Source organism: Equus quagga, chromosome 21 (genome assembly GCF_021613505.1).
Source record: "Equus quagga isolate Etosha38 chromosome 21, UCLA_HA_Equagga_1.0, whole genome shotgun sequence".
Lineage (NCBI taxonomy): Eukaryota > Metazoa > Chordata > Mammalia > Perissodactyla > Equidae > Equus > Equus quagga.
This window is the reverse complement of record NC_060287.1, coordinates 33,012,645-33,028,868: the sequence shown is the minus strand read 5'-3', so window position 1 is coordinate 33,028,868 and position 16,224 is coordinate 33,012,645. Positions and strand designations below refer to the sequence as shown.

Sequence of the window (16,224 nt, the reverse complement as noted above, 5' to 3'; positions counted from 1 at the left end):
TAGTTTAGCCCCACTACTAAGACATGACGCTTCTGGAATCTCAACGAACACAGCATTTAATGAGATCTTTCTATTCTGGCTATAAGGTACTCAAATATTTCTTAGTCCTGTGCTTGCAGCTTGCTGGTGGATTACTTCCCCAGAAATTGTTCCTTTATCAAACTGCATCCTACACATGCACAGCAGATTGGTATTCAAACATTTAATGGAGCCACTAAAAAGATTTCTAGAACTCTTTTTCTGCATAGCTCCCTTCTCTCTAGAACTCTGCTCCTCAAATTAGAACCATCTTGGCCTCCTCCAACTCCAATCTTCATTTCCTCAACTCAGCGAGGCCACATGGCTTTATTTGGAAACACCCTCCCAGCACTGAGATCTGAAAGTTGCCTGCAGGGAGAAAGCCGGGCCATCATAGAGCTCACCTCGTTTGTTTTCCATCTGTCAGGGAGGGCAGTTCTGCACTGCCTATTGTTCAATATCTAAAAACAGTTGTTCTGTGTATTTTGTTGAGTTTCCTAGGTGTTTATGATTCGAGGGCAAATGGAAAATGTTACTGCTTCATCGTCAAAAGCAGACGTAATGACTCCTGACACTGATTTAAGTAAAGGTTTTATGAGACACAACTCCTAAACATACATCATTATCTATCACATTACCCCATCTTTATTTTTAACATGGGATTTATCACTTTGTCATTATGTTATCTGCTTTCTTGATTATTCTACACTTCACAATAGAATGTTAAGATCTGTGAGTGCAGGGATCTAATCTTGTCACTCCTGTATCCTCAACACCTAGAACCTATCCCAGTCTAGAATAGGCACTCAGATTCAGCAAACTCACTAAATCAACAAGCAAATTGTTTTATAAGTATTTCACTTAATATATAACGTCACCTCTTCCCACTAGTAAATTCTAATATAGATGCAGGTAACCCTGACCCTGGAGAGTTCCTTAGAATTGTCTATTATCTCAATTAGCATCATCTAAGTAAAAGTTCTTAGGTGCAAACAAAAGAAACTCTGGCTCTGTTGAAACTGAAAAGGAAGTTATTAAAGCATATTAGGCAAATCACAGAAAACCCCAGGAGGGCCAGGCCAGAAGGCTACATGATCAAGAACATCCAAAATTCAAACCACATATCTGGTCCAGTGGAGACAACACAGGATACAGTCACTGCAACTTGTACAGATAATCTACCACTGACACTGGGAATTAAATGCTACAACTGGATCTCTGTCACTGCCTGCCTCTGGAAAACAGATGTAGGTGCCATCCCCCTTGCATTGCAGAACACAGATTCTACAAAGTGCCTGCTTCTGCAAATCACTGGGTTCTGAGGTAGTGGAATGGAGGCCCCAGGTCACATGATTTGCACCAAAAGATGCAGACAAAGTGAGCACAAGATTTTCACAATGGAAAGGGATTTCCACCTCCCACCAAGATTCTCTTTTTTTTTAAAGACTGGCACCTGAGCTAACAACTATTGCCAATCTTTTTTTTTTTCCTGCTTTTTCTCCCCAAGTTCCCCTAGTACATAGTGGTATATTTTAGTTGTGGGTCCTTCTAGTTGTAGCACGTGGGACGCCACCTCAGCATGGCCTGACAAGCGATGCCATGTCCGTGCCCAGGATCCGAACTGGCGAAACCCTGGGCCACTGAAGCGGAGCATGCAAACTTAACCACTCGGCCACAGGGCCAGCCCCAGCACCAAGATTCTTAAGGTAAAGATTCCCCAAACAAAGAAAGCTGTTAGATGTTCTTGTTTATTACCCAAAAGATTAATGAACCAGTAGTACAAGGCATCAATCCAAGCATACCAGAACCTTTACCTATTTTTCCAATTAAGGGGTTACAGAAGCTCTGTTTCTCCTTTCTTTTCTCTCTAAATGTTTAACTTTAGGGCACTTAACTGTTCCCTGGGTTTTTTATTATCTGGAGGCAGTATATGCAATCTACTGTGATTAACCTCAAGCAAATTTACTTCCCTGCATCTCAGTTTCCTAAATAATAAAGCACAGATACTACTAGCACCTTGTAAGGTTGCTGAGAATCCTAACTAATAATGAATATGTACAGTATCTGACCCATAGTAGGCAAGCGATTAATAGTAGCTATTGTTACTATTATTAATGACTAGCTTATTTTTTAAAAGAAACTCACTGATTTACATGAACATCTATTTTTTAAAAAATCTGTCCACAGGTTAAAGATCCACATTTCTGTTCTATCTCAGTATTATGCTATCCCCCTTAGTCCCTCTGTTACCAGACAAAGCAACAAATAGCTTAAAGTAGTCTAACATGTTGCCACTAAAACTAAGTTCAAGACATGAATGGATGGCTGGAAGGAAGAACTGCTCACCCTGACCACAAGTCGGGTTTCCTTTACATTTCCCTCCAGTGAAGTCAGACTATACTGAAAAGCTTCATGAGGGCAGAGACCATGTCTGTCCATGTGACTCACTCCTACGTCCGAAGGGCCCACCATGGGGCCAGCCAGAGAGCAGACCTTCAATAAGATCTGAATATCTGCTTTTCTAAATATTTACTGCAGAAACTAGTCATTGAGAAAGGTTTCACAACTATTTTAAAACAAATCCCTTATAAGCTTTTAAAAAGCTCATCCACCTGACAAGATCAACAGCTTCAATAACTTTCTAACTACCAGACGCATTCTTTTGAAAATTCATCCATACAATGAACCCTCCCTCAATCATTCTTTTCCTTCTGTGGTCCAAACTTGAAGCCTAAGTTAAAGCCAAAAAGCAACCGAACAAAGCACTTTCTTCACTTTTCTGTCACTTTTTAAATGAAGTCAAAGCTGGAGCTCATTTTAAATGTGAACCTGACAACTACTACAAACGCGGGAGTGCCGTTCAGATGGAACTGCTGAATGCACCTCCCTTTGTTGGCTGGGAGTCACGAAGAATATCCAGCCTGACGCCCTCTGCAACTCACACCAGTCAGATGGCCACTAGTGACTATCTACTCCAACTAACTACTACAATTACACACTCTTTTCATAAAGAAAGTACAGTCCTTCCACTCCACATTCCCAACATCTAGCTTCTAAGATACAGTAGGTATGTCACATGCATTTGTTAAATTAATCCATGAGTATATAATTTTGTCTTTTTCTTGGCTACATAGAGCTTTCCAACCTTATCTTTAAAAAGACAGTATTTACTTTTTTCTTCCTCAAGGCTCCCATATTTCCTGGTCAGCTCTTACTCCAAACGCACAGACACTCCCCTGATGTAGTCCTTTGGTCCTTAAGACCAACTAGTAAAGATCAAAATGTGTAGTTCATTGATTCATTCAACAAATGTTTCTTCAGTGCTTACCATGTGCCCAACACTTGTCAATTCCTGAGACTGCAAAGGAGAGCAAAACACCACTGTCCCTGCTCTCTGGAGGGCATTAATCAAATAAGCACTAAAAAAATTACCAACTGTGATAATAAGCACTATAAAGGAAAAGTGCAGGGAAACATAAGATATTAAAAAAGAAGAGGTGGCTGGAGTGCGGGGGGCCGCTTTCCCTGACAAAGTGACATCTGAGCTGAAATTAAAGGAGGAAAAGCAGTTAACTAAAAGAAAGAGGAAGCAGCACATGCAAAGACAGGGATCCCGAGACCTGGGTGGTAAGACTGCATAGTAAGCTGGGGCCGGATCATCTAGGAACAGGGTCTTGTTGACTAGCTTGGTCTTTACCCCAGAAGTCACAATAAATCATCAGTTTTTTTTAAAGGACAAAGAATTCTTGTTCATTCATGTGCTCAAATCCCTCTTCCATTCCTGCCCATTCTACTGAACTGTCCTTATTCCTTGACCTTCCCTATACGCCCACATCCTTTACTTCAGACGTCTGTATCTTTGTCTTATTCAGCAAACAGCCTTCCTCCAAGCTGTCTCCCAGGAATCCTAAGATGCCTATCTTCAATTTCTCCCCTCTGCATAGCTGATTCTAATACTGCTGAGTAACGGTGGGCCTTCAGGCCAATTCTTAGGTAAATTTACCTAGCTTTACTGATGTTTGGAACTGTACCACAGAATCATTATAGGGAAATTCAAAAAGTGAAATTAGATTGTAAAATACTCAATGAGATCCTAGTAATTTTCTTACCATTGCTGTTTTGAAAAACTTTTATGAAACAATCTTCTGTACCACAGAAGTAATGTCTCTCAATAATGAATGTGTTTGATGCAAAGATGATGTGAAAAACACCACTGTGATGACAGTTGTTCTTTTCAAGGGGAAATGATCAAATCAGAACAAATTTTTCAGCAGACAGTACTTGTCTTAAGGACTGGAGTCTTATTTATATACAAATAAACTTTGACTCAAAATTAACTGCCAAAATGAGACAAAAATTATGACCTTCAAAAAGCAACATCAAAAATTATTCAACTTCGTAGACTGTGTTCCCTTTAAGGAAAATCTATGTCTACTGGAGACTGAGTGTGTAAGCCCACTCCAGACTCCCAGAGATCCCCAGCAGAACACAACTTCCGCGACGGCACTGACATTCCAGCAGGGATTCCCAGGCTCTAGTTCCACGGTGGGCACTAGCAGCTACTCCAGAAATAATTCTATCCACCTTACAAGATAAACGCCTTTTAGATGATTGGTCTCCAAATAAGGGGACATGTGAAAATAAACAGAATATGCTATTTTTCAGGAAAATACTAAGGCACTCAGAATACATTAAACTCTCACATGTTCAGCTAACTCTATACTTTTCAAACCATGAATTATGATACAACCTTTTCCTTTCCAGTCACAGCTTCTAACACTGCCTTCTCCCACCGCTCCATTTTTTAGCTCATCTTTAATGGTGCTACAAATTATTTCCACCTGTCCCTAACGGAAGGTTTGAACTACAATAATAATTCTCTTCTTTTCTTCCACAGTTCCTTCAGGTCCTCAGTAGGAAATACTCTCGACTGTCGTCCCATCAAACCAACCATTCCACTCCTACAACCTTTTACTATACTGCCACCAAAGTTTAATTCTCTCCTTTCTATCTCCAAAAACTTGGCCACACTGCTGTCTGAATCCAGAAATACTCACTTTGTTCTGCTGAAAATTAAATAATTTAAGACTTTTTTAAGGTGTTCCAAACTTGGCTCTTCTACCTGTCTTCTACTTTTTACCTCTTCTTTTCCTTCCCAGCCCTCCTCAGTGTCATTTCCCTAACCCACAGATTTGTCGTTATTGCCCTGCTGAAAAACCTTCAACTGCCCCAATTTCAAATTCCTCATAACATTTAAGCTCCTTCAATCTCTGTTCTCACTGCAGCTCTCCCTATCCCTCCCCTAGCATACCACACTCTCTCTCTCTCTCTCTCTCTCTCTCTCTCTCATTCTCCAGGCACAGAACTCTGTCATTCTACAGTCACCTTTCACTTACCCCACCAGCAAAGGCTGCCCACATGACCTCCTCCAGCGGACTGTCAGTTCCTCAGGTTCCACTATAAAAAGCCTATCCATTCTTCAAGACCAAGATCTAGTCCCACTTCCTCCATAAGGCATGCGCAACTCCCCAGAACTGTCTTGCGCATATCAATACCTCCAACTGTGCGCAGCCATGGTCGTACCTGTGCTCATCTTGCCTGTATATACACAACTATCTCAACACTAACAGGAGAGGTAACCAAATCTTCTCACTTTTGTAGCTAAAGCTTCCACCACCATAATTCACATGTTTTTTAAGAAGACAGTCAAATGTTTAGTCAACTGAAGAGGAACAAGAATCCCCTTTTACAATTTATCAAAGCATTTACAATTACAAGCATTTACAACTAAGCAAAACATCAGTTTTTCATTCAACAGAATAAAGAAATACAGGAAAATCAGAAAATATTTTTAACTGTATGTCTAACAAAGAATATTTTAAGAACAAGACATAATACAACTTAAGATGTTCAAATTCACTCATAATTAAAGAAATGTAAATCCAAACAACTAGACATCATTATTCACCTATTAAACTGACAAAGATTTACAACTTTGATAACACCAGTGTTGGTGAGATTGGGAAGCTCTGCGAACTCAAGACACTGCTGATGAGGTATAAACTGGTGCTTTTTGGAAGACAAGTTGGCAATACATATTCAAATGTGCATAAACCTAGTGAAGCAGCAATCTCCCTTATACATATATACCCTATGACCTACACTCACAGAACACAGTTATACGTACAAGGATGCACACTGCAGCATTGTTTAAAATAGCAAACACATGAAAACTTAAATGCTCTTTAATAGAGACTGACTAAATTGTGTACATCCGTAACATGGAACACTTCCCAACCATTAAAAACAACAGGGAAACTCTATCAGCTGAGGTGGCATATTTCTAAGAGAGATCTAGAAGTGTAAGTTACAAAATTGTTTAGCATGATCCCATTTGCTTTTGATTTTAAGTGCACAGACACTGTGTACACATACACACGCACCACAATGTCTATGCACTTCAAAAAAAAACAAATAGGATCATATTAAACATAAAGTTTTGTAACACATATTAAATGTTTACTATATAGACAATTGTATATCTATATATACATACATAGGACATTTCTGGTAGGAAAAACTGAACAGCTGTCATCTATGAGGCATGCAGGGAGGGTGGTTTGACACCATTCTATGGGGCTTGATCTTTTTTTTTTTTAAACCATGAGTATATATTACTCGATCTTTAAAAACTAAAATTCTCTAGGTGATCAGAACAATACTTTACATGTTTGATATGCTGGAGGACTGCTCAAATAGGAGCCCTAAACAGATGAAAAACACTAAGAAAAAAACGACACTCCTTGAGCCAGCCCTGATGGCCTAGCGGTTGAAGTTCAGCATGCTGTGCTTTGGCACCCAAGTTTAGTTCCCGGTTGCAGAACCACACCACCCGTCTGTCAGTAGCCATGCTGTGCCAGCAGCTCACAGAGAAGAACTAGAAGGACTTGCAACTAAAATATACAGCCATGTACTAGGGCTTTGGGGACCAAAAAAAGGGGGGGGGGGGAAGATTAGCAACAGACGTTAGTTCAGAGCCAATCTTTCCTAGCACCAAAAAAAAAAAAGGACACTCCTTCCATTCCAAGAGTTATTCAATCAAGTCCAGTAGGTCCTCAGCAAAATTATCCACAGTCCCATTACCAACACTCCTAGTGACAAGAAGCCAGCAAGTGCCAGTCTAATGCTACCAAGCTCAGGCCACCAGAGAAGCCTCCATGAACCTTTCCAGGACTATACTCCAAGCTGACATTTCTTAAACATGCCCTTCACTGTCCTCAGGCAAGGGCACATGTGCTCTACTCTTTCCTCCCCTTTCCAAAAAGCTCTCCTGTTAGTGCAGGTGCTAATCTCCAATTTTTAAAACAACAGCCAGCTAATTGATAAAAATAAAGTGTTAACCTGATAACAGATAAAGGATATTCCCCTGGGAATATTTCCATTTTAAATTAGGGAATCTAGTTTTTACCTTAATCTAAAGGAATGAATGCAACAGTGAGAACTACAAGCAAACCAGATGAAAAGAAAGTAATCATTTGGGGAGAAGACCTACCTTTGTTCCTTCTCATCATCCCAAGTAGGCACCTAGCCATCTTCTACCCCAATGCTGTACATATACTACTCTACCTACTACAGCACTGACACTAACTATACCTCATGTAAAACCCCAACTCCCACCTTTAAACATTCATTTGACTAACTCAGACTATTTTTCTAAGGGGCTGAAAGGACAATTAAGTGAGCCAACCATTCACTACCCATGAGCTCACATATAAAAAGCAACATATATTTGAGAAAGACAGTTATCCCTATAAAGTTCTCATGCAGTGGTACTCGGTCCTCTGCCCCCTCTTTTGCAGAAAGTACAAAGAAGCGGGAGTCAAGAAAACATACGCTAGGCCCAAGCCTGCTTATTCTGAGGCACTGGTTAGTCATTTCTTTCTTTGCATCCATTTCCCTCTCTAAAGTGAGGGGGATGAACTACAGCAATGCTTCTCAAAATGTTTCTACTGCATCAGGATTACCTGGAGTCCCAACTAAGAGACTCCAGAGCATCACCCCAAACCTGCAGAAAGAGAAGCACCTGAGCCTGGGAATCCCATAACTTTGCCAAGTTCCCCAGAAGACTGTTTGAGAACCATTAGTTTCTCAGATCTCTGCTAGACCTAATAATACTCTATAGTTCAAAGGAACCCAGATGTTCCTCTTTTTTCAAGACCTCAGAAATTAAAGAGGAAGACCAGGATAATAAATGTATTTTTCAACATGACTGCTATCACCCCCTTGAGACTTCAGGCACCCAAACATTTACTGAAAACAAGACAAGATTCAAGTGTCATTCTAGGACTGTTTGCTGAGGATATGAGCAGGAATACATACAGTATAGTCTAGGAGACTATTAAAACTAAATCCAAAAGCTTAGATTCCAAAAATTCTTTATATACAATATAGCCAAAGCAATCAAGAGTCATGCTTCTATCAGGAAATACTGTAAGATAATATGCTATTAAACCCAAAATTCCTTTACTACCAGAAGTTTAGCTACATTTTTTTCTTATCTGACTATATATATATATATTGTATATACTGAATACTAATGATCTGTTTGAATTTGCACACATAGTTCAAAAGACTAATGACCAGATATGGAAAATAAAACTTAGGGGCTGGTCCCGTGGCCGAGCGGTTAAGTTCCCGTGCTCCGCTGCAGGCGGCCCAGTGTTTCATTGGTTCGAATCCTGGGCGCAGACATGGCATTGCTCATCAAACCATGCTGAGGCCGCGTCCCACATACCACAACTAGAAGGACCCACAACGAAGAATATACAACTATGTACCGGGGGGCTTTGGGGAGAAAAAGGAAAAAATAAAATCTTTAAAAAAAAAAAAAAGAAGAAGAAGAAAATAAAACTTATTACTTAATGCAGTAAGTTGTCTCTTCAAAGTTTATTTCTGCCAGTTTCTTCCAAAACATTTGAAAGTGTGACAGGAAATGTCTCATAATCCCCCATTCTCCTCTTTTTCAGTAGAAACAGTTTCAGCAAAATAGTCACCCACCCTACCAAAGACCATATATCCCACCCTCCTCTGCAGCTAAATGTGGCCACCTGACTAAGTTCTGACCAACAAGTGTAAACAGAAGTCATGTATGCAACTTCCAGGCTTGTCTTTAAAGGGAGGGGATGTGCCTTCCCCACATCCTGTTCCTGGACCGTGGACGTGGTGGTGAGCTGTCTCGTACTATACCGGAAATGGTATCTCCTTAATCATAAGCAAGCAACAGGACAGAGGAACCAAGGTCCCCCACGTCATGGGGCCACCACATCAACCTTAGACTACTCTAAGAGAGAAATGAATTTCTTGTTTAAGTCACTGTATTAGTCAGAACATAGGCTCAATCTTGTGTTCTAACTAATGCATACAGAAAGTTTAAATTTATAACACATATTAAACAATAGTTACTTATGAACCGAGTAAAGCTGAAACTCTAATTACAAGTTCTTGGGTAATCCCTCTACTGAAATTATCGCTACTATACCAACTTATATTTATAAGGCATTCTACGCTTTTGCAAAGCACCTCATTTCAGTATCTCATTTCACATTCTCAAAATCCTGGACAGGGCAGCTGTGCCATATGCATTTGGCATATAAGACTCTAAAGCTCAGAGAAGCTACTTTGCCCAAGGTTGTGCTACTCAGGCAAGATTCAGCAGACAGGTTCTTCATTCTATCATTCTGTGCACATATTTATCTATCCCTGCTAGGTGCCAGGCACTGGAGTCACAGGCATAAGCAAGAAAAAATTATTCCTGTCCAGATGGACCTTACGATCTAATGGAGAAAGGAAGAAGAAATATTAAATGAATAACTATATATATGAATATATATGAATAATTATATACCTATTTGCAATAAGGGCTGTGAAAAAAAGCAGAAAGCCCTGTAAGAATGCAGAGCCAAGGAACCTTACCTAGACTGGGGGTTTGGGGAAGGCCTCTCTAAAGAAGTGGCATTCATGGCTAAGACCATAAGCAAGAGGAAAGGAGGGAGAAGGGGGAGAAGAAAGCTACTAAGAAATTTATATGCGTGATCTCGGCCTTCACAAGAACTCTCTGGTAAGCACCATGAGCCCCATTTTACAGAAGAAATGGATACTTAGCGACATCACTGTGCCTCAAGTCCACACTGCCAGAGCAGCAGGACCGGTTAAGATTCCAGATCTGCCTAACTCTGAAGCCTGTGCCCAGCACCATCCCACAGGTGAGTACTCTCTCCATAGCATCATGCCGCCTCAACTGCTGTCGCTAAATAGATATCAAGTAGACTTTGGACAGATGTCATGGTTGGAGCTCTTTTTACCCAAACGCATGTGCTAAGATGCCAACCTTAACCACAAATATCCACAAAACTTAAAAAAAAGAAAAAAACAGCTGTCATTGAGCGTTTTATATACTTAGAAAAATTAGGGGGCTATTTAATGAACAGGGAATGTTATTTAAATAGAGGTGATATTGAACTCCATGTTAAACCAATTCACTAAGCCCCCTCCCACAAAATCAATTTAAACAAGCATTTCAATTACTGGAGAGAGAAAACTCGAAAACAATTCATCAAGAGTAAACACACAGGGGCCAGCCCCGTGGCCAAGTGGTTAAGTTTGCATGCTCTGCTTAGGTGGCCCAGGGTTTCACTGGTTCGAATCCTGGGTGCAGACCCAGCACTGCTCATCATGCCACGCTGAGGCAGCGTCCCACGTGCCACAACTAGAAGGACCCACAACTAAAAATATACAACTATGTGCTGGGGGGCTTTGGAGAGAAGAAGGAAAAATAAATAAAATCTTCAAAAAAAAAAAAAGAGTAAACATACATTTTAAGCTGTTACGCACTATTTCTTAGATACGAGCACATGTCCCTCAAACAAAAAATATGTATCTTTCAAAACTTTAACAGTAATACAAACTTTTAAAAATCACCTTCTAGAAGAGAGGGCACATAGCTCTGGTAGAAGAATCAAGTGCCAAGAAGCCGAAATGGTTCTGTATTAGCAAAAAGTACGCCACCACTTAAGATGCTCAATGTACTGTGAGTTATCATCTCCAATAAAAACTTTAACTTGGTCTACAACTCTGGAAGTAGGACTTCAAAGGAAAAGCATAGCTTTTTAAAAATATTTAGCTCATTTATACAATATTTCCAAATCATTTTGTTTTCTTTCATATACCAAAAAAATGGAACTAAGGCTGCCCGTAGACACTAGGTTAGGAAATAGGACTTGTCTTTAATAACCTAATGTGAACCTTTAATTATTTTAGTCATGAGAAGTCAACACTTCACTTTCACATAACCAATGGTAAGTAAACTTTACTTTAAACTTCAGCCTAACATTGTAGCATTGACATAAGGCAAGATTTCAAAAGATTTTTTCATTTAAGGGCAACTGAGGAGAAATTTTAGGTAATTTAAAATAGTCTCATGATTTCTGTCCAAGTAATTAAACACAAATTTAAGCCTCCAAAATTTTTAATCCAAAATTGTACAAACCTTGGGGTATGAACTACCACAATTTCTCTAGCCATCAAAACATTGCTCAACGGTCAAAATAATATATGGTAAGAAATCTTTTAAAAGGCATAACCACTATGTATATACAAGGTGTATGCGTAAGGTATGCGTCACTCAATTCACTTTGAAAGGGCAAACCGAGTCACTATCAAGTTTCAGGTGACCACTTCGATGGTATCAACTACTATCTTTACTTCTCAATAGAAAATATACATGAGTATCTGGAGGTAAAAGCACCAAAGCACTCAACAGAAAGTAGAGATCCTTAGCTGTAAGTTTAAATTACTGACAAGGAATACAACAAAATTAGAAGACTAATAAAATTTTGGGAGAGAAGAGCCAAGTTCTTTATAAAGACTTTCTGGAAGTTTTGGGGGTCTGCTAGGTTCAGATGGTTCAAGTTTTTCCTTGAGGGACAAAAGAGAAATTGCTCGGGGGTGTGGGTGTGGATGTGGGTGTGTGTATAAGAAATCTGAAAGTTCTCTGAAATAAGAGAAAAGCTAATGCTAAAGCAACGAAAAACTGACACGCACCTTATCACAAATACCAAGAAAGTCACAAATGAAGCCCCCTCTTCTGTTAATCTTATTTTTAATGTCACGAATATGGCAATTCCCTTCTCACTCATAATTAAATTACTTCTATACAAATTTTCTTCCCGTAACCAGATTCTTGCCAACCATAAACATGCACGTGAAAACATCCCTAGGCAGTCTAAATTTCTAAGCTATTTTTCTAAATTATTTTCAACTAGTAGCCAAGATTCAATACAAATTAGCATCTTCTTCCTTTGTAGAGTTTCAAACTAAAATGCACGCCAAAGGTCACTCTATATCATGTGTTATAACAAGTTACCTTGAATTTTGCTTTTGCAGATAACTAGTCACAGCACTATAAAAACCTATGTAAATTCCCTAAATACCAGTTGGTGCACTTACTCCACCCTCATATTTTTAAGTCACAAACACAAAAACTCTCTTTAAATAAAACTAAGGGGCAGACAATATTCTAGAGGGGAAAAAAATTCCAACCAAGGGTCTTTTTCTACTATCCACATTCCCAAACAAGACACTGCATTAAAATAGATTATTTTCATTTAATTTGGATGTTAGTGCCCCTAAAAAACTGGACTAACTCGTTAATTTTTGAAGCCTCACTGGACAGTAATTTTGTACATTTGTTAAGTTTCTAAAGGTCCCACCAAAATGTCTTTAAAATAAGTTTAGGAAATGATCTTACACCTAAATTCCGAATTCCTAACAATAACAAGGATCCACTAGATGACTTAGTCTGTCTCCCACCCCACCAACAATGATCATTCACTCAAGTCCATTCCTTCAAATCTAAATCTTCTCTATATTTTAAAGAAGTGTGTCTTCACCTTACAGACACAGGGGTGACCCTTCCTTCTAGAATAATTAATTTCTGAGTCTAGGCCACTTATCAACTTTTTATACTCAGTTTTACAACAGAACTTGGTGTAGACATTGACAGGAGTCCTTAACTTTCTGGCAAGGTTTGAAGTCTAAATGAACTTGGACAGCCACCATAAACACCGCCGCTGTTTCAAAGCAAATCCCCCAAAAGCTCTGGGGTAAGTGTAAGTCACACGTATACTAAATATCTTCACTATAATCGAGTAAATCTTTGTCTTAAATGCTATTTCTTTGAAACTATCTTCTTCAGTTTAAAATCTTGAATTTTAGAAATTAAAATTTAGCAATTTTGGTTCTACTCTCACGTTTATAGTCTATCCAAAAATAATATTCTCTCCAAGTAACTAAACCACCAAGATCCGAGAAATACAAGAAAACAAAAGCTAAAGGTAATTCCACCGAATTATTAAAACACCACAAACACCAAAGTATTAAATATATCCATTCCTAAGCACTTTGTATGTGTAAAGTATGTAAAGAAGAAATCTACGTATTCAAAGATTAAAAAAATGACTAAAAATAACTTTACACAAAACTTTCTCATGACTCATCAATACTTAAGGATGCCTATAATTAAAATTAAGTGTGAAGAACAAAACGCACCAAAGAATAGTTTTTAATTCCTTCCATTCAAAAACTGTCTACAGAGTTTTCTTTGGGGAGAGGGGGGAAGACTGACAAGTTTCATTCTCATCTCAGTCTTTCCTTTCCACTTCCGCAAAGCACTAAATTAATTCCATGCTCAACACTATACATGGACACAATCTCTAGGTTAGAACCCTGAGTCATTACGCACAGATCACTCCAAAATTTGCCAGTATTTATAATAACTAGTTATAACCTAGTGATTAAGAGCCCCGGCTGGCTGAAGACTCCTGCTGCTGGAGTCCCCAGCTGTATGACCTTGGACGAGTCACAGCTCAGTTTTCCCATCTGTAAAATGGGTAACCGTTCCTACTGGTAGGATAAGCGAGTTAACACCCTGAGAATGGTACCTGGCATTCTTCGTCCTAATTTTCAATGCCGGGTGAAAACAACGTTCTAAGATGTGTTTTCTGACAACCTGGGCGGAATTCAAGAACCAAACGGTGCTGGCATTTAAGCGCTGCACCTAGATTACAAAATTCAGCTAATCTAGGGTTGGACGAAAAGCACAGACAGGTAACTGAAGTCACTCACTCACTGTGCCATTTTTAACTATTTCAGACTAGGGAGGGGCCCCTCGCTAAGTGTGAAAGATCTTCACCAGCTTCGGCGTGTCTAAGCCAGAGTGGGCTGGCGCCTGCAAATAGACTTGCGAAGTTTTGTGGCAATGGCCAGGTATCCATTATAACTGACGCATCCCCGGCCACCGACTCCTCCGGCTGCTAAACAGGTCATTCCTCCCTCCCGAGCGGCCGGGATCGCTTGCACTCGCTGCACAACTTCCGAGCACGCCGAGGGCCCTCGCTCCAGCGCACACCCCGAAGGGCCGCGGCGGCGCCGGCCGCCCGACCTTCCCCGGCGCCTCGCCCAGCAGCCGGCCCCATTTTCTTAACCCGTGCATTGTCCTTGCGGAGAACCCCGGCGGTTCCCACACTGGTGGGGACCGAGAGGAGGGACGAGGGAGGAGCTGGGGGAAGAGGATGAGGAGGAAGAGGAGGAGGAGGAGGAGGAGGAAGAAGACAACCTCCTCCCCTCCGCTCGGGCGACCAGTGAAGGTCTGGCGCTCTCTCCGGCCCCCGGGCCCCGGCTCCCCGGAGGCCGCGGCCCCCGCTCCCACCCTCCGAACTTTCCCTCCGCTCGCACCCGCCTCTCCTCCGGGACCGGGCCCGGCGGGCTCCCTCCCCCGGCGGCCGGCCCCGGGCCGCGGCGCCTCCTCCTAAAATGGCAGGTCCCTCCCTCCGCCCGGCCGGCCTCGGCGCGGGCCCGGCTGCAGGCCGCCCGCGGGGGGAGCCGGGCGCCGGGCCGGGCGGGGCCGCGGCCGGGCCGGACACTCACCGGGACGATGGCGGGGCGCTCGCGCCGCTCCCTCCGGTGAGTCTCAGCCTCGGGCTCCCGCCGCTGCGCTCCCGCCGCGGCCTCCGCAGCCAGCGCCGCCCCGGCCGCCTCTCTCCGCCCCCGGCGCTCCCGGCTCCGCGGCCGAGCCGCAGCCTTCTCAGTCTCTCTCCGGCTCGCGGTTCCAGCGGCGCCCGGGGCCGGGGAGGCGACAGCCCCCTCCCCGGCAAATACCGCAGTCCCCGGACCCCGACGCCCGGCGGCGGGGCCGCGCGGCCCGGGCCGGCGCGGAGGGCGGCGGCGACGAGGCCGGGCGCCGAGCGGCGGCCGCTGCCGGCGGCTTCTTCCCGAGGAGGATTTTGTAAATCTCACAAAATGGCGCGCGCTCCAAACCTGCGCAGCGAGAAGCGCCGGGGCCCGAGCGGCGGCGGCGGCGGCGGCGGCTGCTCCGCCAGGAGAGCCCGAACCGCCCGCCCCCGAGTCCCCGCACAGACAGACAGACACTCACACACACTCACACACACACGCGCGCACACTCGCCCTCGCACACGCTCACTCACACACACACTCTCACACTCACACCGGTCCCGCCCGCTCGCCGGCGGCGGCAGCGGCACCAACAGCAGCAGCAGGAACAGCAGCAGCAGAAGCGGCGGCGGCGGCGGCGGCGCCCGCACCCCCCGCTCGGGGTGTCCGCTCCCTGAGCCCGACCTGGGCCGCGATCAGCAGCAGCGACGGCAGCAGTCTCCCCGGATCCCCCCGCCGCTCTTGCCGCCGCCACCCCCGCCTCACTCCAATGGGGCTTTTTATTATTATTCGGGCGGGAAGCGAAAGGGTTTAAAAAAAAACCAACCAACAAAATGGCGACGGACCGACCCGGTCGCTATAGCAACTGTCAATCAAAACGCAAAACCCCGGCTGACGTGCTGACGTCCTCCTCCCGCCCCCCGGCCCCAAGCCGGCGGGCGGGGCCTGTTGCTCGGGCAACGGCAGATTCCGTTCCCTCCTTTCCCTCTCCCCCTCGGTCCCCAACCAACCACCCAACCCCCTCAGGTCACGTGAAGGATAAATTCGGAGCTCGGGCCCGCTAGGAGTGTCAGAGGAGGGCGCGTGATTCGCTCGGGGGAGGGGAGAGGAGGGGGCCGGCCGGGCGAGGGAGGGAAGGGAAGGGAAGGGGAAGGGAAGGGGGCCGAGGCGGCGGCTCGGCCTGTGCGCGAGCGCCCGCCG

The 16,224-nt window shown here is 43.3% G+C and overlaps 1 protein-coding gene across 7 annotated transcripts in view; it reads right to left on the bottom strand.

Moving 5' to 3' along the window:
• The window catches only part of LOC124231332 (dual specificity tyrosine-phosphorylation-regulated kinase 1A), a 138,255-nt gene that overhangs the window by 121,302 nt on the left and 729 nt on the right, over window positions 1-16,224 (bottom strand). For 4 of the 7 annotated variants that reach the window (XM_046648071.1, XM_046648067.1, XM_046648070.1 and 1 more), the window contains exon 1: window positions 15,001-15,761. The exons of 1 other annotated variant lie outside the window; for it this stretch is intronic. The gene's annotated coding sequence lies outside the window, so the exon portion shown is untranslated. Of the gene's footprint in view, window positions 1-15,000; window positions 15,762-16,224 lie in introns of those variants that run through there. 2 more of the 7 variants (XM_046648068.1, XM_046648076.1) reach the window with 2 other exon arrangements.